This window comes from Xenopus laevis, chromosome 2S (assembly GCF_017654675.1).
Source record: "Xenopus laevis strain J_2021 chromosome 2S, Xenopus_laevis_v10.1, whole genome shotgun sequence".
Lineage (NCBI taxonomy): Eukaryota > Metazoa > Chordata > Amphibia > Anura > Pipidae > Xenopus > Xenopus laevis.
In genome coordinates, this window is record NC_054374.1 from 6,389,184 (window position 1) to 6,415,488 (window position 26,305).

General features: G+C 40.3%; 1 protein-coding gene across 6 annotated transcripts in view; it reads left to right on the forward strand.

Annotated features, from left to right (window-relative positions):
* LOC108709183 (cytospin-B-like) overlaps positions 1-26,305 on the forward strand; it is a 167,372-nt gene that overhangs the window by 45,774 nt on the left and 95,293 nt on the right. The gene's annotated exons all lie outside the window — the stretch shown is intronic.

Consider the following 26,305-nt stretch of genomic DNA (forward strand, 5'->3'; position numbering starts at 1 on the left):
TGACCCCAACAACTAGATAGCAGAAAAGGAACTCTAAGGCTAAGGCCACACTAGGCGATAGCGCCGCGATTTGACTCGCGGCGACTTTTCGCCGCGACTTTTAAGCCGCAATCGCTGGGGAAACTTTTGCGCTGGCGTCTATGGGGAATCGCGTAAAATCGCCAGCGTAAAAACACACGGGGCGATCTTTTTTCTATTGTCGCTCGAAATCGCCTAACGAGGCAATTTCGAGCGACAGTAGAGAAAAGATCGCCGCGTGTGTTTTTACGCTGGCGATTTTACGCGATTCCCCATAGACGCCAGCGCAAAAGTTTCCCCAGCGATTGCGGCTTAAAAGTCGCGGCGAAAAGTCGCCGCGAGTCAAATCGCGGCGCTATCGCCTAGTGTGGCCTTAGCCTAATAATTGAAAAAACATTCTTCAAATGTAAAAAGAGTTGGGGAGCAAAACAAGCATGAAAAAGTCCCTTGGGTGCCAAATAAGGGCTGTGATTGGCTATTTGGTAGCTCCTATGTGGACTGGCAGATCTAACATCAAGGGGATAATAAATCTGTAGTTTAGGGTCGGCAGGTACAAAAAGATAACTCGCCACACAAGGGAAGAGGCCCAGGTGCACCACCCCCCGCAGCACAGGGAGCGGACAAGCCGAGTATACCTTGGAGCAGGCACTCAATCAAGGCAATCTTCCACCAGGTAGATAAATTCAAAGTTAAGAGTTTATTGTGTCCACAGCCTTACGCGTTTCATGTCATAAACACTTAATCATAGGCTATTTTAACATCAAGGTGTGCCTGGTGGATAACATTACTTTTTAAAATAGACATGTTAACTCACCCATGTTTTGGGAGTCACCCTGATTTAACCCCCACCCACCTGGTTACCTGCTGAGTCCTGAGATTAAAGGATTAGTAAACCTTAAAAACAAGTGAATGTAAAATTTATGTGGCATATATTCTGAGCACTTTTGCAATGTACATTCATTAATTATTTTAATTCCAAGATATTAAAGGATTCATGTACTGTTAACAGCAATCAATTTTGATACAGCACAGGTCATGGAACTCCGAGGTAACTTCTAATATCCTCATATTTTACAACTGGGGGTACTTTATTTATTATAATACACACGTTTCAGTGAGTCATGTGACAGAAATGACATCAGAACTCACCATTTATAACTGATGACATCAGAACTCACCGTTTATAAGGATATAATTTACAAGATATTCATGGCTTTTGTGTATTGTAATGAGATAATTATCTTGCATCGCTGAGATTGCAGGGCCTTATAGGCATAAATCCATAACTATGTTCCTTACAGAGTCTATGGAAATCCCTAGAGCAGTGATATTAATATACACGTTTGCATTTCTGCAGATAATATAAAAGTATATTGTGCTGTGATGGCGATACTGTAGGTCTGGACACGGTTGTTATGAAAAGAAAAATTCTACCTCCTGTCAGTTTTACAGCACGGGAATAGAATACTAATGTTTTCCAGGTTCTAGCCTTGCAGGGGAGTTCAGTGTGGTAGAAAGATTGATGCCCCTGGCCTTATGTTTGCTTTCTCAGACGTGGCCTCTTTTGGGAGTATATTTATAAAGGTACAAAATGCATGTTGATCGTGGAAATCATTGGTATTAGAGAGACTGTTATCAGCAAACTTTCCTTTAAATACAGGTATGGGACCTGTTATCCAGAATGCTTGGGACCTGGGGTTTTGTGGATAAGGAATCTTTCCATATGTTGGACCTCCATAGTTTAAAGGGATCCTGTCATCAGTTAAGATTTTTTTATATTCAATTTTGAAATCTGACATGGGGCTAGACATTTTGTCAATTTCCCAGCTGCCCCTGGTCATGCACTTTAGGAGAGAAATGCTTTCTGGCAGGCTGCTGTTTTTCCTTCTCAATGTAACTGAATGTGTCTCAGTGGGACATGGGATTTTACTATTGAGTGTTGTTCTTAGATCTACCAGGCAGCTGTTATCTTGTGTTAGGGAGCTGTTATCTGGTTACCTTCCCATTGTTCTTTTGTTTGGCTGCTGATCTTTACTGCTGTACTGCAAGTTGGAGTGATATCACCCCCCTCCCTTTTCCCCCCGAAAAGGGAGGGGGGTGATATCACTCCAACTTGCAGTACAGCAGTAAAGAGTGATTGAAGTTTATCAGAGCACAAGTCACATGACTTGGGGCAGCTGGGAAATTGACAATATGTCTAGCCCCATGTCAGATTTCAGAATTGAATACAAAAAAAATCTGTTTGCTCTTTTGAGAAATGGATTTCAGTGCAGAATTCTGCTGGAGCAGCACTATTACCTAATTTATTTTAAAAAATGACAGTATCCCTTTAAGTCTGCTAAAAATAGTGTAAACATCAATTAAAGCCAATCAGATTTTTTTTTTTTACTGTTTTATTATCACAGAGACAAAGGATATCATTTTCAAAAATTAAAATTACATTCTTGATTAAAATAGAGTGCATGGGAGATGGACTTCCCTTAATTCAGAGGCTTCCAGATAACGGATCACATACTGGCATTATATTATTAAACAACTATCTATGTCTAATAGCGATGAACAAAATTTTTCGCCAAGAAAATGACGCCCATAGACTCTAATGGGTGAAAAAGTTTGTAATGCGTCAAAAATTTGTTGTACGTCATAAAGCATTTTGTCACCCATAGACGTCAGTGCATTTTGGCGAATTTTCGCAATTTCATGAATTTATATATATATTTTTGTCTCTGTCTCTTTTATTTCATCTTGAGACTGCCCAAAGAGACCCATCAGTCAGCAGCCCTTGTGAAACGGGGCAGAAGCACTAAGTGAAAAGTTGATTTTCTGTGCCAGATGGTGTTTGTGTGTATCAGGATTTAACCAGAGACACAGGCAGCTTTTTTTAATGGCCGTGGAGATTCAGGTTGTCAATAGCTGGCACTACGCTCACATTTCTGCCCAAACTTTACCATTGTGTGTCAATTTTGACCACCAATGGTTTAATAACTCATTCTCTAAGTAAATCTGCTGTAATTAGGGATGCACCGAATCCACTTTTTTTGGATTCGGCCGAATACCGAACCGAATCCGAACCCTAATTTGCATATGCAAATTAGGGGTGGGAAGGGGAAAATATTTTTTACTTCCTTGTTATCTGACAAAAAGTCACGCAATTTCCCTCCCCGCCCCTAATTTGCATATGTAAATTAGGATTCGGATTCGGTTTGGCTGGGCAGAAGGATTCGGCCGAATCCGAATATTGCTGAAAAAGGCCGAATCCTGGCCGAATCCCGGACCGAATCCTGGATTCGGTGCATCCCTAGCTGTAATAGAAGAATTTAACTGGCTAACTGGTCCAATATACTTCTGAGCCATCTGATTTGCTAATGGATTGAGTCATTGGTTCAGTGAAAATGAAAATGTTTTAGCTGCACGTGACAACTTTAACATTCAAGCGACTTTCCTACTGGTTGATCAGTCCTACAACTTGACCCATGGGCATCCATCAACCACTGTTTCATATTAAGGAATTTATACTGTATTTATCTGCTATTTTTTAGAAACTTTACCAGTTCTGTGTTTTACTCTGCGTTCATTTTATTTTACTTCATTCTGCATCCAACGTTTTGGTCCTTTATCAAGTATAAATATGTGTTCACATTACTATTTATCTCATTTCTCCTTTAAAAAAAGAGACCGTACATGATAAATTTAGATATTCGAATTTGGACTATTCCCTAGTCGAAGTAGACAAAAAATAGCTTGAAATTCGAATTTTTTTCATTCGAAAATTCACCTCGACCTTTGATAAATCTGCCCCTTAATGTTTACATGATTTTCTAGTAGAAGCAATTACCTGAAAAATCCAGGTGCCAAGCATTCTGGGTAATAGGTCCCACATAGGGTCGCCACCTTTCCTATCAGTGGGGAGGGGCAGGGTCGTGATTTGGAGGGTGGTGCTGTGATGTTGAGGCGCGGGACGTGCCGTAGAGGGGCGCAGCTATGACGCCGATCGCCGTGTCAATCATGGGGAAACCTTCCCAGTTTTCCTTGACCCGGCACCATGCATGTACGCTCCTGACCCACTCGCTCACCGATCCTCCTCTGGTTCTTGGTGCACAATGGCCCTACCCCCCTCCAATGCCATTGCCAACCTGTATCCAGCTTGTTTGCATTACTTAAATATTATATTGATTTATGGGAAAAGTTATATTGCTATATTTAAGAATTTATAATGTATTATTATTATGATATGATAAATATCTGAACAAAAAGAATAAAACAGGAGAGTGATATAGACAAGTTGTTTGTTGACAGTGTCTTGAGATCTACTGATCACCAGCTAAAGGTCTACTGGTAGATCCCGATCTTTTGGGCACCCCTGCTTTGAACGAGGGCCTTAATCTGGCACTGCAAGTAGCACTGGTTTTTAAAGGGGTGGTTCACATTTGAGATAACGTTTAGTATGAAGTAGAGTGATATTCTGAGACAATTTGCAATTGTTTTTTATTATTTAAGGTTTTTGAGTTATTTAGCTTTTTATTCAGCAGCTCTTCAGTTTGCATTTTAAGCAATCTGGTAGCTAGGGTCCAAATTTCCCTAGCAACCATGCATTGATTTGAATGAGAGACTGAAATATTAATAGGAGAGGCCTGAATAGAAAGATGAGTAATAAAAATTAGCACTAAAAATACATTTGTAGCCTTACAGAGCATTTGTTTTTTAGAAGGGGTCAGCAACGCCCATTTGAAAGTTGCAAAGAGTCAGATGAAAAAAGGCAAAATATTTAAAAAAAACTATAAATAATAAACAATGAAAACCAATTGAAAACTTGATTAGAACTTGCCATTCTACAACATACTAAAAGTTACCTTAAAGGTGAACCACCCCTTTAACCTTTTTCTCAGAGGACCCACTTATAACCAAATCAATGCCAGGCGTGGCTTCCTAGTGCCAGCAAGAGAGCGTGGTATAAAGGGATCCCTCTTTTTACTATTAAGTAGAAACCCTGCAAAATGTTATAGGGCAGCATAAAGGGGTGGCTCAGTGGTTAACACTACTGCCTTGCAATGTTCAAACCTGTGTTTGTATGGGGTACTCTGGATACCTCCATACTCCAAAAACCAACAGAAATTTTCACTAATCTTAAACCTGGTTGTTTGGGTCGACACCAGGCAGGTGGTAACCCTAATTTTGTCAGTACATTCTATCAATATTGTTTGCTAATCCTGATCTCTGATTTATCAGGGTATTGTAATGCACACATCCGATCAGCCAGTTCTCATCATTAAAGCTGGAACATTTTGGTTTTCCACTGATTAGAACACTAAATGAGTCCTTTAATAAGACACATCCTTGGCACTTGTAGGGAGCCGATATGGCCCCAGCCTCTGTGACTTACACAGTCTGGTGGACTGATTTAGTGTCACTTGACATTGCTTCACCCCAACTTCAAGACAGCAGTCGGACCACTCGTGGCTGTCCCGGGTTTGTGATGTCAGTGGATGTGACGTCAGTGGATGTGACATCACACACATGTGCACAAGTATTCCTGAATCAAAGAAATTGCGCTGCACATTGCTCCAGCTGATGTCACTGAAATGAATGTACGCACACCTGATTTTCGTGTAAAATCGTTTAGGGTTGTCAAATCTGGGGAATGTGTTAGAGTGATTGGAGTTCAGGGGATAGACCTCACATTCTGGTAACTCCTGATAAATTCGGATGGAGGGGTGGTTGACAGCTCTGTATCTGTAGGCGAAACATTTATATCACTGATGAATTTGCTGTCGGTTTTATTGCTCTGTGTGTTTGCAAAATGGCCTGATCTTTAATGATTAAATATTGTGTGTGTGACCATCTTCAGCCTTGCATGAAAGGGAAGCAGCTGGAATTCTCTCTTGGTAGGCTGAAGAGCAAGGGAACAGCTTTGTATTATTTATGTGGGCCTCGTCCAGCAGTATCAGTCAGCCCTTCTATTATATATGAGTTATGCTCTGTGCCTCATTTGTGTCAGTGCCAACCATTTTTACCAAAGTTTGGGAGTAGGAACAGCGATAAAATGGCCTGTAAAGTTTATTTTGTGGTTTTAAATGAGAAATCTAAACCTGGAGTCTAATTTTGAGGCAACAGCTCAACCACAAAAAATGACTCCTTCTCCAGTCCGACACTGGAGAGGTGCAAAAGTCTTAGTCTTCAAAGTTGTTCATAGGACTATGCCATTTTGGATCTTGTTAGGCCTTCTTTTCAGTGTCAGTCATACTACACATGGTCTGTGTATTCTGGGCAGCTACCAAAAAGCTAAGCTTTGGGGATAATGAGGCTTGTCTGTTCCAAGAGCTAATTCTTCAGGATTGATTATTTAGTTGCAGAATGCCCTGGTCTCGGAGCTGCCATTTAATGAAAATATGTATACTGTATATTGAGAGTTGGTCCCTAGGCTTAGGCACGTGACAGCAGATACAGAAACTCATAGGACCATCATCAGAAGAAAAGATCTGCTAAAGGTCTGGGGTGCCTTGGCCTAGTAAAGAAGCTCAAAACATTATTGGACAACGTACATATAGGGGGTGATTTATTAAGCTCCGAATATCTGAAATACGAAAAATTCAGATTTTTCAGACCTTACAAAAAAAAATAATCTAATTTTTCGTTATTTATTAAAGTCCAATGGTATGAAAACTCAGAAACCCAGCATCTCAAAGCTCTCGAGGTCCTGTATTAGTCAATGGGGAAGGTCCCAGTGTCTGCGCTGCTGTCAGTACGGATATCCGATGATTTCGGGGATTTTGGGCCACAAAGTCCAAAAACTTTATGGTTTTTGTGGAAAAGTCTGAAAACTTAGGAATTTTCGGGCAAAGGTCCGAAGTTTGCCTGAACCTATTTTTTTGAATGAAAAAATAAGGTAAATTCGGAGTTGCTCAGAATTTTATCTTACAAATACTGAAATAAATTTGGAGCTTAATAAATTACCCCCATATTGTACAATCTGTACATTGCCATGTTTTTTACCCATACTGCAGCATTTTCCACCCTTTTTAAAATGACCCTTTTTGTGTTGCAAAACGCAAAAGATCTCCTTTAAAGGGTATTCCTAGTATAATATCCTTAGATTTGCCTTTGTTTGACCATGTATAACCATGCCCTGCAGTGTGATGGAGGAGACATACGACTGTAGATATGGCAATACATTTCTAGACTTTTTATAGGACAGAGTCTGTTGCTTTATGACTTCTAGCTTTGATAAGCCGATATATTTCATCTGCTCATCTTGTTAATATCTGTAGGAAATGGCTTAGAGGAAGGAGAATATAATCAAAATGCCAAAGTTCTTATTTATGCTTTTATGGACTTGTTTCTATATTCTGTAGTTTTATATTCTGTATACTTTTATTGCTTCTAGAAATTGCCCATATTAATTCTCTAGCTGGTAGTATGACATGGTTAATAAGAGCTGCGCTGTGGAATGGTCATTCATAGCAACGTCTGCAGGCTTTACTGTATGTGAGTAGTGAAGGATATTTACAAATATTCATGCTACAGAACAGAAGAGATCAGGAGTTAAAGGTCTTTGTAGTTTATGTTCCATTTCCCTGAAATCTTATTTCCCTAAAACCCCCTGTTTGTTTACAGAAATGTAACTGATCTACTATAGTTGGGAGCTGATTCGACTGGGAGCACTCATTCAATCTGACACATGTTTTGTAACAAAGCGGAAGTGCCCTGACCGTGTGGTTAATAACAAATCGTGCGTTCCAGCCCTTGCGTTTGATGAGTGGATGGTTATTAACAAAGCGTCTATACGGGGGATTAATTGAGGAAAGAGGAAACTCTGTATCCCCCAGATGTGGCCTCCTTCATATGGAAGTCTTTTGCAGGCCAAACTGATTCTCCCAGTTAAGTCCACAAAGGCCAATAATATCAGAAAATGAATGTTACTGTTATGACATTCACACTTATACAATTCTAGAAATGTTTCCTCATTTTATGACATAGAATTATTTTCCTTACAATATGATTTTGAAGCTCTTGTGGGTTCCATGTTTTGTGCACATTCTGAGTGGGTCTGAGTCAGTAGGAAGGCTATAGCAATACTATAACAACTGTGCCTCCTATAATATATTTTTTAAGGACTGCTGGATTGGAATAACTGGTAGAGCAATAAAAGTTAGCAATGGTTTTGGTGTTAATAGTCCATTAATAATGCCTTTTCAGTAAAGACTAGTTTGTTATAGGGATGCACCAAATTTGGGATTCGGCAGAATCTCTGAATCCTTGGTGAAAGATTCGGCCGAATACCGAACTGAATCTCGAATCCTAATTTGAAAAAATATATGAAAATTAGGGGCAGGAAAGGAAAAAGTGGAAAATAACACCACTTTTCAGACTAGTTTGTTAATATCGCTCAGTCAACAAATAATTTAAATTAAAACTGAATAATTTAAATTAAAACTGAAAACATATTGTACACAATAGACCCTAATAGGGACAGTGGTGCAGCAAACCTCCACTAGGCCCACCTGAGAAATACATTTTGGGGCACCTGAAGCAGGATCTGCTAGGCTGTAGTTACGCCACTTGATAGGAGCTAGGGTTGCCACTTTATAACTTTATATAACTTTATAATTTCCCGCTGTATGCAAATTAGGGAACGCTAGCGCATCTTCACTTTGATTGCCGAAGTAACTCTTGCGAAATTCACCAACGTTCCGCGCCCTGGACGCAACTTCGCACTTTAGGGAATTGGCGTTGTCCTAGCGAATTTACACCTGAAGCCGACGCTGGCGAATTTTCGCCGGTTAGGGAATTTTCCCCTTGGGTTTGTGTTTGGTGACACCTATCATTAAGGTTCTTTTGTTATTCTTTGGATATGGATTTCTGACATTTTTTTTTCTTAACTTTTCTGTTAAGTCTTTATGTATCGCTGGAGTGAGGTTTTTTTTGTACTGCAGGTTTCTCTTTGATCTATGGCAATAACATTTTTGACATTGGCTTCTATGACATTTGCAATTTGGGAACCAGTCTTTCAGCTTAATGACCTACACAAATGTATGTGCTCTAGAAACTCTCACAATAACATAATTACGGTGGACACCATGCAGCAAGGGGCAGGGTTTGTTTGAGTCTACAGGTGCAACACCGCTATAGCCGGTAACATTACAACTGATACACCAGCCAGAATCTGAGGGTCAGGGTATTAGACGGTGGTTGCAAGGATCTATGGTGCAATACTATGTAAGTAAAGTAAGTATTATGTTATCCATCTGTGAAATAATTAGCCTGTGCCATTTATATCACACCACACCTCTGTCCCACTTAAAGAAAGTTTTGCATGAGCTACATTTACACACACATACAGGAGGGGAGCCAATAGAAACCTGGATTGCATCCAGTTACACTCTTTTTACAGGACAGGAACATTACCCCTTTGGATCCCCAACCTTTTGAACCCGTGAGCAACATTCAGAAGTAAAAGGAGTTGGGGAGCAACACTAGCATGAAAAATGTTCTTGGGGTTCCAAATAAGTGCTGTGATTGGCCATTTGGTAGCCCCTATGTGGATTGTCAGCCTACATTGACACTCTGTTTGGCAGTACATCTGGTTTTTATACAACCAAAACTTCTCCAAGCCTGGAATTCAATTTGAGGCCACTGGGAGCAACATCCAAGGGCTTGGAGAGCAGCATGTTACTCATGAGCTACTGGTTGGGGATAGGTTTGCCACCTTTTCTAAAATTCTTTATTGGCTGGTGGGGGGCGGGGACACAAAGGGGCGGGTCGTGATTTCAAAATGGGCGGGTCGTGCCGTCAAAAGGGGCGGGGCCACGCCACGGACACTAAAAGAAGCAAAAGAAAAGTTAAGTTCCAGGGGAATGGGGGCAGGCCAAGGGCTCTTTTTTAGCGTATTACAAATTTACCAGCAGCTACATTGCCGGTAAATTTGTAATACTGGCTAGGCCGGTAAAATACCCGGCCGGGTGGCAACCCTAGTTGGGGATCACTGCTCTACACCCTACATTATTAGAAGCAATAGACTCCTTCCGTTCATTTGTTATGCTTATATCAACCATGATCAGCTTAGTTCAGCTGCCCCTGAGCATTTCTCCTATTCATATCCAGAATTAAATCACAAATTGCTCTGATTCAACTTATGGTTCATTGAAGGAAGAAAATAAATTAGCAATGGCACTTTAGCCCTTTCAAAGAAACATAGCTTTAATAGAATATACAGACATTATAAAGGGCTTTTCACATCATTTGTGCTTTGGCAGTAGCACAAAATGAGTCACTAACAGCAACTGAATGGATCCAGCCTATCTAATAATAATAATTGCAGATCAAGATGTGAGGTGGAAAATACAGGTAAATACAGGTATAGGGAGGCTGGGCTTCACCTAAAAGAGATCAACTAATATACTGTAAATGCATACAGAATATAACTTCTCCAATGGAAAGCCTTCTGCAGTGCAAACACTTTTGTTTTTTGGTGTTACTGTTCCTTTAATTTTAAAATATTAAATGTATTTTATTTACATGTGTGTACAGGGGACGGTGACTTTTCTTCCTGTGTTTTGAACATGTACATGATCAGTAACTGCATGAAGCAAAATATGAGGAGTTTAGTTCCATAATAATCCTCTTATGTGTCTGTGATTAAACCACTTGACCTCAGTCAGGATTTATTGTATAAAACAACCTCTAATCGGGGAATTTCTGCTTAGTAAACTGCTTGGGGGCGGGGAGATGCTACAGCAGCCTTGGAAAATATTTTTTTTTACTGATGGGAAACAGTGGAGGCAAACAAAAGGTCTTGGCATTGAAATGATTAAGGGCTATTTGTAGAACCATGGGCAGTTTTGCCTCATTGCTGTTACCTAGAGTAACTTATGTTAAGATAGCGTTAATAGGTCAGTTGAAATAACATTAGCATTTTGCATTTAACAAGGTACATCTTGCTGATATGGGCTATATACAGTAACTCCCTTTGCCGTTATACAAAGACAGATCCTGGGTATCACTGAATACAACGTTCCACATCACAGAAAAACAAAGAACTGCTCTTACAGCCAAACAGGTGGCTCTGCCCCAAAGGGCGGGTACTAATGACCAAGACTTGTTTCAGATCAGAATCCATTCAAGTCACGGGGGCTCACAGGGGAAGGTGCATACAATGTGGTCTGTCCAGATTAGGCACATGCCAACTCATGCTCTTATTCACTACAGTCCTCACCCACTTTATCCAAGTCCTACCCTTTTTCCAACCAAAATGAGAGCTGTCTAGTGGTAGATTTTGATCTGGACCCAGGCCTTCTTCACATATCCGATCAGGTAACCTAGTTGAATTCAACCTAATTTGATAAGATTCTACTAATTTACTTTACAATTTTATTGATGTCAGAAGGATACAATGCTCTATATGTCACTCTGATGTTACTGCTACTTCTCATTCGGTTTTCAGTGACCTTGTGTGCATATTACATGCCTTATTGAACATGCTACTGAGTTTCTGGGTTAGCTGAATTATTTGCTGTTTAATGAGTTGTGTGCTTGCTCAGTGTCCATGATAATTTTGCTCAAAAGTTTGCTAACAAAATGTAATTTGGGAATAGATAAACCTGATTCAACCGTATAAGTTTCAAGCAGGTACTCCATGAGCAGCCCATCAAAAGGCAGAAGAGTAAAATCAATGTCCATTTATTCAGTACCCAGTACAGAGACAGCCTTAAGCATTTCGTGTTAACAACACTTAGGGGCAAATTAATCAAGGGTCGAATATCGAGGGTTAATTAACCCTCGATATTCGACTGGGAGTTAAAATCCTTCGACTTCGAATATCGAAGTCGAAGGATTTTTGCGCAAATAGTTTGCGAATAGTTGCGCAAATAGTTTGCGAATTCCTTCGAGCGATCGAAGGAATAATCGTTCGATCGAACGATTAAATCCTTTGAATCGAAAGAGTCGAAGGATTTTAATCCAACGATCGAAGGATTTTAATCCAACGATCGAAGGATTATCCTTCGACCAAAAAAACTTAGCCAAGCCTATGGGGACCTTCCCCATAGGCTAACATTGGGTTCGGTAGCTTTTAGGTGGCGAACTAGGGGGTCGAAGTTTTTTCTTAAAGAGACAGTACTTCGACTATCGAATATTCGAACGATTTTTAGTTCGAATCCTTCGATTCTAAGTCGTAGTCGAAGGTTCGAAGTAGCCAAAAAAACACTTCGAAATTCGAAGTTTTTTTACTTCGAATCCTTCACTCAAGCTTGGTGAATGGGCCCCTTAGTCAGGGCTGGACTGAGAGTCAAAACAGGCCCTGGCATTTCAGGTACACAGAGGCCCAATCAGCCCACACAGAAGCCCAAACAGACCCCACCAGCCCACTAAATACTGATTTTCTATGGCACCTTATAGCAGCCCCTCTGGCATTTGCCAGAACCCACAGATTGCCAGTCCGGGCCTGCCCTTAGTCATAGGCCTTTGAGACCTGGGCAAGGACCACATCGAGCCATGGATTCAGCATGGGCCACTAATATGACTATGGTAATAGTAAAGCCAAGTAAATATGGGGCCACTCTGTTCCTCTTAATTTACATTTAAGTGTGGTTAAAAACGTGTAGTTTTATTTGAAAGTCAATTAAGCCCTTCTGTTCCAAAGTCCTCCAGTGGTGGTTGATGACACCCAACTTGCATCGTGGGAGACGTTATATTGCAGAAAGGGTACAATGAATTATGTACAAAAAAAGACAACAGAACAGGGAAGTTAATAAATCATTGGCTGGGAAAATTTTTAATCATAAATATATAGAAGTGGCTTTCAGAGATAGGCTGATTAAATGTTAGATTTCAGGGAACCTTGAGATCATTTAAATGACTTACTAACCTTGATTTTTTTAATATGATTCTATCACTAATGGACTTAATTTGTTTCGTAATGTATCCTTGGCATGAGCAATAGAATGTGCTTATTCAATCTGAAAAATATGTGTTAGACTTGCTAAGAATTTTTGTTTATCTAAACAGCTCACGTCAGGCGGATGCCCAATAGTTCAATAAAATACAGGGAGACTGCACAGTGATGATTAGGTTATGGCCAGAAACCTTGAGATAAGGGAGGGAATCTACAACAAGGCATGAACATTTTTCCCATAACCCCCTAAGAACCATCTCTAGAATATTTATAGAGGTCTTACTCTTAATTGGTGTGAATGGGATAAAAAGAGGAAACATTATCATCCAGTAAGACCTATGGCACACTCAGAAGGGCTATGGGCCAGCTCAAACTGTATGTACTGTAAACTGTATGTTCTGTAAACTGTATGTTCTGTAAACTGTATGTACTGTAAACTGTATGTACTGTAAACTGTATGTTCTGTAAACTGTATGTTCTGTAAACTGTATGTACTGTAAACTGTATGTACTGTAAACTGTATGCACTGTAAAGTATGTACTGTAAACTGTATGTTCTGTAAACACTATACACTGTAATCTGTATGTACTGTAAACTGTATGTACTGTAAACTGTATTGTAAACTGTATGTACTGTAAAGCCCCAGCTGGAGCACTTATCCTATGAGGCCTCTGTATTAGGCATGATGGTGGGCATAAATAAAGGAACATTTCTAGTAAATAGCACTTTAATAATTTACTATACATAGAAAAAATAGCACATTTTAGTACTTTCTGTTGTCTTTTATTCTTGGTCATAAGGGGTTGAGGGTTATTGAGGTTCTTACATTAAAGATGTACATCTGGGAAAAACCCTGCGTTATGTTTGGAAACTAGATAAGGTGTGTTATCTGCATGACTAACTCTCTGCAAACAAAGCGACTGTCTCTTCTGAAGGGTATCGGTGCAATATGATGAGGAATTCCAGCAAAGTTTGACCAAAGTCCATGTGATTGTTGAGTCTGTCCATAACGTGCAGTAACGTGTGCTTAACACTTCTATTGTAGGGTTATATTAGATTTTTTGCAGAGTCACTGTAATTTGGACTCTAATAAAATGGTGGTGTCCTTCCAGGAAGAAGAGCCAAATCTAGCCGTAGGCCTCCAGTTGTTTACACGTCTTAGGGCAGAGACACACGCTGCTATTTCGGGAATTAGTCGCCTCAGCGACAAATCACTTCTTCTTCGGGTAAATAATATTCCCAAACTGCCTTCTCGCCGGCTAGAATGTAAATTGCCAGCGAGATGGCACTCAGAACGCTTCTTTGCCGCAATCGCCAAAGTTGCCTCACGAGGAAACTTCAGGGAGACTTCAGAAAGCTGAAGCGAGTCGAGTGCCACTACGCTGGAGTTTTATTAGCCGGCGGAAAGGCACTTCGGGGAGATTAGTCGCCCGAAGAAGAAGCGATTTGTCACTGGGCCCTTATACTGTATACAATATATACAGGTATAGGACCTGTTATCTGCAATGCTCGGGACTGGGAGTTTTCCAGATAGGGGGTCTTTCGGATCTCTATACCTTAAATCTACTAAAAAATCATTTCAACATTAAATAAACCCAATAGGTTTGTTTTCCCTTTAAAAAGGAAACATTATATCTTAGTTGGGTTCAGTAATAAGGTACTGTTTTAGTACTACAGAGAGGAAATCATTCTTTAACATTTTAATTATTTGATTAAATGGGGTCTATGGAATTTGACCTTCCCATAATTCTGAGCTTTCTGGATAACCGTTTTCCAGATAACGGATCCCATGCCTGATTTAATTCTGGTGTGCTACAGATAATGGCCATGCTAGCCTATTGGGGAGCAAGGAATGTATGTTTAATTTGGACCTGGTTTTGAAAACACTTCCTGCATAGCAAGTTAAGGGCTAGTCCACACGGGGAGATAGCGACGCGTTTGCGGTCGCGGCGACAAAGCGCCGCGACAGTCGCCGCGACCAGCGCAGGCGACAGTTTTGTATGGGCACCTATGTAAAAACGCCTGTGCTAACCACACGAGGCGATGCGCTTTTCAACAGTCGCCTGAAAAAGCCTGGCGAGGCATTTTCAGGCGACTGTTGAAAAGCGCATCGCCTCGTGTGGTTAGCACAGGCGTTTTTACATAGGCGCCCATACAAAACTGTCGCCCTGCGCCGGTCGCGGCGACTGTCGCGGCGCTTTGTCGCCGCGACCGCAAACGCGTCGCTATCTCCCCGTGTGGACTAGCCCTAACATTTCATCAATATCCCGCACAGAACCTAAAAAAACAGCATGCTATTTGTGACCGCTTCTTAGAATGTAGATTCAATGGGTGTCTCGTTTTCTAGGGTTGAACAGGCAACCCACTTTATATGTGTGTGTTTCAACTGACAACATTTTGTAATATCAAAAGATCTGTCCCGTCCTTTTTCTTTAGTAAAATAAATTATTTATTTATATTCACATTAAAAATCAGATACATACTGACCCCACATGGCCCACCTTACGCATTTCACACCCTCCGGTGTTTAGTCATAGGTGTCTTTGTTAGCAGCATGTCCCATACAGAATTTAAACCCTGTTAATCCCTCCCATTTTTCTTTAAAACCAAAGTCAGAGGGGATTAACCATATTTTCTTTATATAATCCCAAAATTGCCTCTGGTGGGTATTCATCTCTTATTCCATACATCACATATTATAAATTCAAGTAATGTTTCACGTTTAACAATATTAATTAAGTCAATATACAGCATATCATATTAAAATTGCATAATTATCCAAAATAATTTACATCAACCACTTTGCACAAATTATTAACTATGGGTTATTCCAAAGGGAATCACATTGAAAAACTTGAAGAATTAGTATTTTTTGTTTTAGCAGCAGCTCGCGAATCATATTTTTACATTGAATTACAGAGGAACCTCCTGTATTGAAAGAAATTCTTTCATATCTGAGATCTCTTTGCCTCCAGGAAGCGATTCGATTTAGATATGGAGATCTAAAAATTAGAAAATGCTTTTTAGATAGTTGGTTTATATACCGTGATAATTTACAAATTGCGGATAGAAAAGAAGTTCAAACATTTATGTACAATTTTTAATGTACAATTTGATTTTTTTTTTAAACTCTACTTTTTAAAGATTATATTGCTATCTATTCAACTTTCCACAAATATACTCTGGCATGTTGTTTTCATTCAAATCAGAGAGATGTTATTAACTAATTCACCAATTAATTAACTAAATATGGTTACTATGTTTTTTGTTTTATTTTTTGCTATCAAGCATTGGTTTGCATTTCTGTATTGATTCTCTTGTCACTGATATCGATATTTTGTGATATAGCTGAATGTCGATGTTAAAACTTCAATAAAAACAAATAGAAAAATAAAGAGAAGTGGTTGGGTTTTGGGTAGAAAGTTCCAGATTCATCAATCAGGCGGGCAGATTGCTGGTACCCTGCCTCGTTATCTGGTTCAGCCGCCGGTTTAGACCTCCTAACCACCTTCAATGCTCTAGTAAACTTTTTAATTAACCTGGGCATCCATCTCCGGAGTTATGTTGCTTTAGGTACACGTGATAGCACTTCCAGATGCGCAGGTCCATGCGTTGGGTGGGTGGTATAGCGGGGTGGAAGGTCGGGTTGCAGTTCAGCAAATCTGGGTTGGGCAGATTTGGCAGGACTGTGCTGTTCCATTTGGGAAAGCCATTTCTGGTTACCACCAGACTGCGTATTTGTGCGCTTGTTCAAGTTCTGTGTCGCAGGCTAGTGGGCACACAACAGAATGCCAGTTGGGTCTAATAATAAAGACTATGAAAGAGTAAAAAAAGTATAAAAAAAAAAAAAGAATGAAAAAATGTTCTTTAAATTGGAAAGCTAATAGTCTTAATGGTTTTAACTAAGTACATCTTTTACCCTATAACAAACGTTGTCCAATTAGTATTAAGGCTTAAAGGGGTTGTTCACCTTTGAGTTAACTTTTAGTATGATGGAGTGAGTGATCTTTTGAGACCATTTGCAATTGGTTTTCATTCATTCATTTATTATTTGTGATCTTTGAGTTGTTTAGCTTTTTATGCAGCAGCTCTTTAGTTTGCAGCTTCGGCAATTTGGTTTCTAGGGTCCAAATTCCCCTAGCAACCATGCATTGATTTGAATAAGAGACTAGAATATGAATAGGAGAGGCCTGAATAGAAAGATGAGTAATAAAAAGTAGCAATAACAATTATTTTGTAGCTTTACAGAGAATTTTTATTAGATGGGGTCAGTGACCTCCATTTCAAAGCTGGAAAGAGTCAGAAGAGGAAGGCAAATAATTCAAAAACTATAAAAAAGAAACCGTGAAGACCATTTGGAGAGTTGCTTATAATTGGCCATTCTATACAGTAACTTAACTAAACGCTACCAGGCCCGGGCTCATGATGCACACCAGGGCTGGATATCAATTCTTTGCGCCCCTAGGCTGTCGTGGTCCTAGCGCCGCGAAAGCCCACACCCCCCTGAGAGCACAGGCCGCAAGGTCCTAGTGCCCACGCGCGCATCCCTTGTGATCACATGCTCCCCACTGCTCTTCTCAAATTTTGCCTCCCTAGGCCCGGGCCTTTGTGGCCTCACCACAAATCCGGGCCTGTGAACCATTCCATGCTTTGGCCCTATGCAAAGTAAAAGAGAACTTTTAAAACGTATTAAAACATCCACAAAACTGTAGAGGATGGTGAATAAATATGCTTTTCAAAGAATATACAGTTTGATTAAAACAACAGAAAAAGAATATATGCATATTTTCCTCCTTAGCAGAGACCACCATGAAAATAATTCCTTTATATTTAAGGTGTGATCATGTTGGCTGGGGATAGTTATGGCCATGTTCCTGGGAAGTATCAAGGTCAGGTTGGGTGTTTTCTCTCCATTACATACAATGGAAATATCTGTGTGAACTATCAAGGCTGGTTTGGGGGTTTCCTCCTTCCACAGAAGGTATAAATAATGCACTAGTAAGGAGATTGCAAGGGTTTATTCACATTTCTGCACGCCATAGGATACATGTCATTGAAAAAATAGGTCCTCTGTATTTACCCATCACATTACATCTTATGTGTTTAGCGAGGCTTCTAATTATTTCCATTAGCGAGCTTATATTTATATATGAATATATAACAGATGGTCTCCTTTTTGGAGAGGCTAAGCCACCCTTTATTCTCTGCCTATTTGAAGCTATCATAAGCTCCAGTCTGCAGGTTGCTCAAGGGAAAGTGGCATCAAAATGGTAATTTAATTAAGCAAAGATTGCAATGTGAACATTTTCCCAGAATTTTTTCTTCAGATTCTAAATAAAGGGTTGGCAACCTTGAGATTTTCACCGATCTGTGTTTCATTGTTCCAGTTCTTTTAACACACTGGGCATTTGTATCCAAAAAGTGTTGTTTTAATACAATTCCTCCTTCTTGTCCTTGGCTAATCACATGACTTACACAAGCTGTAATCTTCTTTCTTTAAGGACCTCTTCTTCATAACCAAATAAGCATGGTCTCTTAGTCTTACCCCTAGCCTCCTCTTTATATCAAGAAACATAAGACCTCTAAAAGTCCAGGTACCAACCTGTGAATAAATGCAACGTTCCTTAAAATTCACACTACCGTATATACTCGAGTATAAGCCAAATTTTTCAGCCCCCAAAATATGCTGAAAAACTCTACCTCGGCTTATACTCGGGTCAAGCGCAAAACCGGTCGCCAGCGTCTAAGAATAGTCGCCGGCGCCTAAGAATAGTCTCCAAGAATATTCGCCGGCGTCCAAGAATGGTCGCCGGCATCCAAAAACGAGACGCTGGCACCTCCAATGGGAGCAGAAGCCCTCAATTTTTTGATTGAAACTTACCAGAAGCTGCTTCATTTCTCACCCTAGGCTTATACTCGAGTCAATAAGCTTTCACAGTTTTTGGAGGTAAAATTAGGTACCTCGGCTTATACTCGGGACGGCTTATACTCGAGTATATACGGTATATATATTTTTTCATACCAATATTTCTTTTTAACTTATAAAGTGGAACAATGCAATATAAGTCACTAAAACAGGAGACTCAATAATTAAAGGTGAAACCCAAATACATTTTATACAGGGTTATGAGAAACGAATCATCTGCATGTGTGGTTCGTAGTCTATAAACCTGTGAAGTAACATTGAAATGAGCTGGTCATGGGAAACAAAGTAATATTAACCAGCACAGAGCAACAACACATTCTATATGGGAAAATGAATTGCTATTTGAGGAACACATAAAATATAAGAATGTCTGTATTTATCCTGCACTTGTTAGGGAGCCATTTCAGGGCTGTAATTGCAGGGGCTTTAGTGCATCAGAGGACCTGGGAGGGCTCTGCAGACGACAGTTAGACCTTCATTAGAAATGTAGATGATCCCTTGGTGCCAACTGTTCCAATCTTGCTCAGGGAGTATGACATGAAGCTAAACTTGTAGTCATTGCATTGCATGAAACTAAAGGAGTTGCAGCATAACAGCCCTTCCCCCCCATATAGGCTCAAATAATTCGCTTTTTCCAAGCAACTGAAAACGTGCACTGGGATTGGGACAACAAAGAATCCTCCAAGTTGACTGATATGGGTGGATAGACGGGGTAGGATAAGAAACGGGGGCTATTGTGGTAACAAGGAAGGAATCATGATCCAAATTTTCTAAGGGATTCCAATTAACCTGTGCACATTTTGTGCTGTCACAAAATAAAATAAAAGCCGTTTTGTTAGAATGCAGGAAAGTTGGAGAAGATCCTTTATCTGTACCTTGCTGTCCAGTGCTGCACTTCTCAACCCTTCCTTATCTAGTCTTCATGTTGCTAGTCATAGTTAGAACTCGGCATCGCCCATTTGAAAAATCAGAATCTACTGTAGGCAAATGGACAGAAAATGTATCTAGGATCCAATATTTTTCCACTTTTAAATACAAAAAAAATTAAGAGTAGCTGAAGATAATGTCATGTAAACTGGGCCCTCACCAGATTTTCATATACACAGCAGTCAGACTTGTGGTGCACCAGAAAATCCTTAGAAAAAAAGATCCTCTTCTCGCCACTTACCTTCTTTATCTATTCTATTGTCATTACAGTCTCGCTTCTCTACTCCCTTCATCCCTCTCCCTTAATTTCTCTTATACAGGAACGGGGATAGATATGGTACCGACTTAGAAGTCCAACTGGTTGATTGAACCAGAAGATCCCTTGTTGGCTGCAGGGCACTGTGAATTTGGATATAACTCTCTTTAATAGAAAATGTGCTTTCTCCATGGCAAACACTGCAATTCCCAGACTTGCCCATAAAGCAGCGCCCATTGATCTTTTCCTCTAGAGTGAAATAGAAACAGTTATAAGTCATTAAAGTTGATTAACATTCCTAATCACGATAACTGTAGTATGAACAGGGCACATGCTGCTTCCAATTACTCCAGGCCCTAAAATGTTTTCTTGTGGTTACATATGCTCTGAGAGAAGGCTTGAGTTTTCTTTTGATGAGAAACATGCTCAGGGTATCTGGAATAGGGTGTGGAGTGACTTTGTTCCAAAAATAAACCAACGAAAAGCCAGAGTCATTAAAGGCTGTCCGTTAATATCATCCAGCCGTTGGGAAACTGATAATATCTGTCAGTCGCACTCGTAGTTACTCTATTGTCATTTGCTGTGTGGGTTTCTGTGGATCATTTTTAACACTGGTCTGTGTCACTGTTAGTGGGTGGGGAACAGGTTGAGTCTAAAATGCTCATCCATAAAATTAAATTACATTTTAAGGGTAAAATACTGTGTTTTCCACCTAGATTCAAATTATCACCTGTTTTGGCAAGTTGGGATTGCATGTGAGTGTGAATTCCATCACTTACCGTTCTTAGTATTTGTAAGGATCAGCCCGGGACTCGAACCTTTATTTCCCAGATTCTGGACATTGTGTGTTCTTTTGAGCCACTGGGGGCTCTTTGAGGCTGATCCTTACCCTTGTGTGTCTTGAGTTTCATGTACCTGTCAGTTTCTAGTGTGTTCCTCCCCATTCTCCACCCACCTCGTTTACCCTCATGTGTTTCCCATTCCCAATTACCGTCCCTTTATTAACCCCGCCCTGAGCTTTGCTCAGGGCTGAGTCATTAATTGTAATCGTATCCTGTATCTGGTCGCTGTATCTTGTTCCTGTGATTCCTTACCTGTATCCCAAGCTCCTGGATTCCAAGCTCCTGTGGTGCCTTGTTCCAGCATTGTTTCCTTACCCTCACCTTCCTGGTAATTTCCTTATTTTGAACTGTTCCTGTGTTATTTGCAAGCTCCAAGTAAACCTGCTTTATTTTCACCATGTCTGCCTCCCTTATCATCTATGGGTACACCCCTGGGCTTCCGCCATATCCTCTCCCAATGGAATGGCTATCCACTATCACAGCGGTTCCACGCTGTAACCCTTACAGTATTAACAACTGATTTAATAATGGTTATAAACCAGTTGATGTTATGAACATAAGCCACCAAGGGGATACTGGAAATACCTCCAGGTCCAGCTAATTACCTTGTGCCTGTGCAGTGTTGGACTGGGATGCCAAGGGCCCACCCGAAAACCTCAGGCTGAGGGCCCACTTTCCAAACGATTGTATCTCCTCTCCCCACTCAACCTCTTTATTCTTCTAGTCTCTTTTCTCTACATACTATACTCTATTCTTCCATTATTAAGCCTCTTTGTTCTCATAAAGAAAGATGGAATGACCATGAAATAGACCAAATGACTGTGTGTGCAGTGCATCAGAGCACAAATTGTCCATGCAGTCCAGTGCATGGACAATTTGGTGGTGGAATAATGGAAGCAAGTTCTACCAAGTGGAAAACCTTTTTTTGAAGAGTAGAGGCTGTTATAGCAACAAAGGGTTGACATGGGGCATAACTACAGGGAGCAGAGGGTCCTGTAAAACATAATGGCTGCGCCAGATGCAGAGAAATAATGCGCGCTGCATTTTTGGGCCTAGGCAACCTGTATCATGCATTTCCCCCCAACATTTGAGAAACAGAAAGAGGGGCAAAGAGTTGTTGCAATATTTTTGACAACACCCACTTTATAGCCACACCCCTAATTACCATGTCAATTTTACAAAATTTGAGGGAAATAGTGGAAGCACTCAAGGCTAAATCAAAATATATTTAAATATAATGGAAGTGCTACTTACAATGCACTTCCCTGGGCCCCTGTCTCATAAGTAATTCAGTATAAATGCAAGTGCATGTTTACAAAACAGGGGTTTTTAGTTACCAAAGTTATGATCATAAAATTGAAAAGCCACCATACCACGTCAAGGTAAACCCCATATGGCGGTCCCTAACTTACTTATTAAAAAGAAATGTTTCTCTGCATAATAGCATTACCTGTGTTCAGTGTATGTTGAGCATTGGTTTCAATTTGAAGGCTGAATCCTCCCCCGCCAGTAAAGGCTTTTAAGAGAGAGTGATTGCCCAAACCAACGCCCACATTTAAAAGCGTAGGACCACCATTAGTTTTAAGGAGTGGGTATGGGGTGCTATTGAAAAACCACATGAAGCTAGGCCACAGCTTCAGGCCAATATACTATATTAGAGGGAAATAGTGGAAGCACTCAAGGCTAAATCAAAATATATTTAAATATATTTCCCTCTAATATAGTATATTGGCCTGAAGCTGTGGCCTAGCTTCATGTGGTTTTTCAATAGCACCCCATACCCACCCCTTAAAACTAATGGTGGTCCTACGCTTTTAAATGTGGGCGTTGGTTTGGGCAATCACTCTCTCTTAAAAGCCTTTACTGGCGGGGGAGGATTCAGCCTTCAAATTGAAACCAATGCTCAACATACACTGAACACAGGTAATGCTATTATGCAGAGAAACATTTCTTTTTAATAAGTAAGTTAGGGACCGCCATATGGGGTTTACCTTGACGTGGTATGGTGGCTTTTCAATTTTATGATCATAACTTTGGTAACTAAAAACCCCTGTTTTGTAAACATGCACTTGCATTTATACTGAATTACTTATGAGACAGGGGCCCAGGGAAGTGCATTGTAAGTAGCACTTCCATTATATTTAAATATATTTTGATTTAGCCTTGAGTGCTTCCACTATTTCCCTCTAATATAATTTTACAAAATTTGACAGGTTATGAAAGTTTGAACACATTTCTGGGATGCATTATGTGTTATAACAGTTTTGCTAATGAAAGTGAAATTGCCCTTTAAGGGTGGTGGCAAATGGGGAGATTTAGTCGCCTGCAATAAATCTTCACTACTGCGAGTGACTAATCTCCCTAAAATGCCTTCCCACCGGCAAGAATATGAATTCCCGAAGGGATGGCATAAGCATTTCTTCAGTTTTCTGAAATCACCCAAAGTTGCCTCACAGGGAAACTTTGGAAAACCGAAGCGACATATATGTCATCCTGCCGGCGATTCACATTCTTGCCGGTGGGTAGGCATTTCGCGGAGATTAGTCGCCTGCAGTAGAGAAGATTTAGCCCAGGTGACTAAATCTCCCTGTGTACCACCACCCTAATCTGTGAGACAGTTTTCCCAAGAGACCTGCTTATCCTAAATAGTTACAATTGTATCTTTGATTCTCTTAAGGGTGGTCGCAAACGGGGAGATTAGTCGCCCAGCGACAAATCTCTACTGTGGGCGACTAATCTCCCCGAACTGCCTTCCGGCTGGCAAGAATACAAATGGTCAGCGGGATTGGCAACTTCGGGCGACTTCGGAAATCCGAAGCGTTCCTGCCGGATCTTGCCAGCTATAAAGGCAGTTCGGGGAGATTAGTCACCTGCAGTAGATGAGATTTGTCGCTGGGCGACTAATCTCCCCGTCTGCCACCACCCTAAGGGTAAATCCACAGTGGGCGTCAGCTTCCCTGACTCTGTGCCGGCTTAAAATGAAAAAACACCGGCGCTAATCACGCGGGCCGGTTCGGTTTACGAAGTCGCCCGAAGTTGTCTCACGAGGAAACTTCGGGCAACTTTGGTAAACTGAATCACGCGTGTGATTAGCGCCGTAGTTTTTTCGTTTTAGTTGGCGCAGAGTGAGGGAAGGCGTTTGGGGAGATTGCTCGCTGCAAAAATGAGGCGATTAGTTGTCAGGCGACCAAATCTCCCCAAAATGCCCAGTGTGGCCTGACCCTAAATCGTTACAAATATATCTAAGAACAGTTGTTTAGTGTTCTGGGCTCTGCCAAAAAGGCTCTTATTTTAAATAAGTTTCAGAAACGTTGTATCTTTTTCTGGTATCAGTGCAGGCGATTAGAGATACTCGGGACATTTCAATAAAAACCCAGGACTGAAGGCTGTCCTGCAGAAAACGGGACAGTTGGGAAGTAAGATTCATGGTCTCTATTTAATGCCATCCTCATTTATACTTTAACATAAATAGGAGGTCTCAATGGCACACTTTTAACTTTTAACACACTATTAGAATAGGAATTTATAGAAAAGATGAAGGAGTTGTATCTGCAGGGTATAGTGTATTTCCATGTAAAAGTAAAGGATTTTCTCTGCATTTGATAATATACTGTTACCATTTACAAGTACAAATTGAAGTTTCTGCCACGGGGGAGACAGTTTGCACTGAATTAGACTATAGGGCACACAATCACAACAGTTTCATTTAGTAGAATACAAGGGTTTCAGTTCTTAACCCAGGAAATAAACAGGGGTCAAATGTTATTCCTGTATTTCTAAAAAAACTATGGAATAAAAACCTTTGTCCTATATAAAGCAGGACATTTGTGGGCGCTGGGTCAACCTGAAAAAACTTTGTTTTGTGACTTGTGCCTGCACTTTAGGAGAGAATGCTTTCTGGCAGGCTGCTGTTTTTCCTTCTCAATGTAACTGAATGTGTCTCAGTGGGACATGGGTTTTTACTATTGAGTGCTGTTCTTAGATCTACCAGGCAGCTGTTATCTTGTGTTAGGGAGCTGTTATCTGGTTACCTTCCCATTGTTCTTTTGTTTGGCTGCTGGGGGGAAAAAGGGAGGGGGTGATATCACTACAACTTGCAGTACAGCAGTAAAGAGTGATTGAAGTTTATCAGAGCACAAGTCACATGCCTTGGGGCAGCTGGGAAATTGACAATATGTCTAGCCCCATGTCAGATTTCAAAATTAAATATAAAAAAATCTGTTTGCTCTTTTGAGAAATGGATTTCAGTGCAGAATTCTGCTGGAGCAGCACTATTAACTGATTCATTTTTTTTTTTCGTTTTTCCCATGACAGTATCCCTTTAATGTATACTTTGATAGCTGTGAGATGATGCTCATTTCTCCTACTTTGATGGCTATGTTCCCACAAGACCTGTATACTCTGGGACGGTACCCCTTCTCTCTGATGTATCTGTATTGACATATTGTGGGCTTGTTTCCTAGTCTGCGCCTCTCCATAAACAGTTTGTCACTCGGGTCAAAGATATGTGTTGTGTCTACAATAGGAACAGTTTAGGTTTTGGCATTATTGCCTTAAGGTGGCCATACATGCTACAACTGAGATCTTTCCCACGAACATTGGTCATGCGAAAGTTCTTTCATTCGCCTCTAATAACTTTAAGAGCCGAATCGTCAGAAATGAAGGTAAAATCTTGGAATTCATTTTATAAAAATGTACTGCTATGGGAACATTGTTTACATTTAATTTTCTCTTTCTATTTACTTTATTCTTTTCCTTCATTTAATACATGTACTATAACATCAATGATCAATATGTACTAGTAATTGGACATATAAAGTGTCCAAGAAATGTATAACATGCTATGAAAATTAATAAAAACAATTTTCAAAAAAAAAAAAGAAATGCAGGTAAAAACAAAAAAAATTCTTTAGCGCTCAGTCTGATGAATCAGAATTAACGTTACGATGATGGGGCACCTTCAAACGTGCCCAATCGAAAAATCGTATGCAATATCTTTCGATTGATCATATCGGTGCGTCTATGGCTTCCATTATTGTCACAAATAATAAAAGAGATCGCGGGTATCAACTGCCCAGTTTGGATAAACAAGCTCGCACCCTGAGATTTTTGGTTAAATATTGCGTCTTGGTGAGAGGTGACTGAAAGCATTATGCTGCATAAGGCAGAATTGCGTGACTGTCTTCGGTTGCGTCCCTTAAATCTTGCGCCATATTACTCATCTACCAAGTGGAAGATTGGCTCTAAAATGTATGTGTCTAGTCAGAGGCCACGTAAATCACAATTAGGACCTCAAAGTTGTAATCATGTTTGAGACAAGCATTACAGGTAGAATTTGGATTAATGAGACAGCAAGCATGAATGTATGTTTCATCTTGGCATAACCGTGAAAGATTTGTTCTATATTTAATCAGCATTACATTGTTCTTTCTTTATGGAATTCTTCAGCT